Raw genomic sequence first — 1,920 nt, forward strand, 5'->3', positions numbered from 1 at the left:
ATCGTGTGCTGCATGCTGTGCGACACAGCGTCGACGGCGTGCGGCGGGCTTCCCTGCACCGTGCGCGGGGTGGTGAGGTTGCGAAGAAGGTGGGACGGCCATGTTGACGTAAGGCTGATGGGGAAGACGGGCTACAGCTCGGCAGACAGGCCCACATGCACCAACCCATCTCCCCGTCATCCTCTCCTTGACATCCTTATCGAGCGCCAGGCCACATTCACTTAAGAATCCACCTCCCGCCCTCGTCCCGCCCACCTCAGTCCCCCGCTGCAGCCATGCGCGTAGAACCAGACGGAAACCCGCCCCTCTACTCTCTCGACCTCGCCGAGGAGCGCATCGGCGATGGCGCAGGCCTCGCCCACCGCCATCCCTACCCCGCACCCGAGACACCCGCCATCGAGCGGTTCGCAGAGGAAAAGGCCTACCCGGGCTCCGCCGACTCCAGCGAAGACGTCGAGAAGAGCAGCGGCGACGTCCCCGGCGTCGAGGAGGTGCCCTACGGCGACAACGGCAAGGAGAAGGTCCTCGAGACCGCAGAGGACTTTGCCAAGATCCTCATCAGCCTCGACGACGACCCCACCATGCCCATCCACACCTTCCGCATGTGGTTCACGGGCGTCGGCCTCGCCGTCTTCGCGTCCGTCCTCGGCATGCTCTTCGTGCGTATATGCGCGACATACCGATCCTGCTGCTTGCTCATGCAACTCTGTAGCAATTCCGCCCCCAGGTGCTCAACGTCTCGCCGCTCTTCCTGCAGCTCATCGCGTACATGATCGGCCGCCTCTTCGAGGTCGTCATCCCCGGACCTGGCAGCAAATACCACACCGGCAGCGCTTTCTGGAACTGGCTCAACCCCGGCCCATTCAGTAAGTCCCTCGCGCCGCCCAATGGAACCAACACTCACGCGCCACAGACCTGAAGGAACACGTCGCGACGCAGATCATGGCCAACACCGCTGCGACCGCAGCAACGGCGTGCTTCGTGTTCGCGTCGGACGATCTCTTCTACAACATCACGATCAACCCCGGCAACGCCATCTTCACCGTCCTCGCGAGCCAGCTCATCGGCTACGGCTTCGCGGGCATGTTCCGCTCCTTCCTCGTCTACCCGACCGTCATGCTCTACCCCCAGAACCTGATCTACGTCAACCTCTTCGATGTGCTCCACCGCAGCAAGGGCGAGATGCTCCAGGGCAAACGGTCAGTTCGTGCGCGTGTCTGAGTAGGCCGAACCAAGCTCACTTTGCGGTGTAGTCTGCGTTTCTTCTGGTACGTCACCGGCGCGGTCTTCGTCTACGAGTGGTTCCCGGAGGTAAGCGCCCGCCCTCCGTACCTCCTCGCGCCCCGAGTCTGACGCCGCCCCGCAGTACATCGCGCCCCTGCTCGGGTCGTTCAACATCGTCTGCCTCGCGTCGCGCAACAGCGACTGGGTCTCGTACATCTTCGGCGGCGCGGAGGCGAATGAGGGCATGGGCCTGCTCGGGTTCGGCGTCGACTGGGCGAACATCACCAGCAAGCCGTTCTACTACCCGCTCTCGACCCAGATCTCGAACTACGTCGGCTGGGCGATCAACTACATACTCTTGCCCGCGGTCTTTGCCGCGAACGTCTGGAAGAGCCAGAACTTCCCGTTCATCTCCCAGAACCTGTTCTGTGAGTGCGACTTTGCGGCGTCGTGGCGCGGGCGCGCGCACGCGCGCACGCGCCGTGACACTGACAGCGATGATTTGCGGCGCGGTTGACTGACGGGCGTTTGGCTGTTTGCGTCCAGTTGAGAACGGGACCATCTACAATCAAAACCTGATCCTGAACGCGTACGTCTGCACTGTGGGCAGGTGTGGTCCCTGCGTGGCTCACAAGTTTTCCACCAGCGATCAGTCCTTGAACAAGACCGCCCTCGCGATCTACGGCCAGCCCTGGC

This window comes from Fomitopsis serialis, assembly GCF_022376445.1.
Source record: "Fomitopsis serialis strain Sig1Antser10 chromosome Unknown B0H18scaffold_735, whole genome shotgun sequence".
NCBI lineage: Eukaryota > Fungi > Basidiomycota > Agaricomycetes > Polyporales > Fomitopsidaceae > Fomitopsis > Fomitopsis serialis.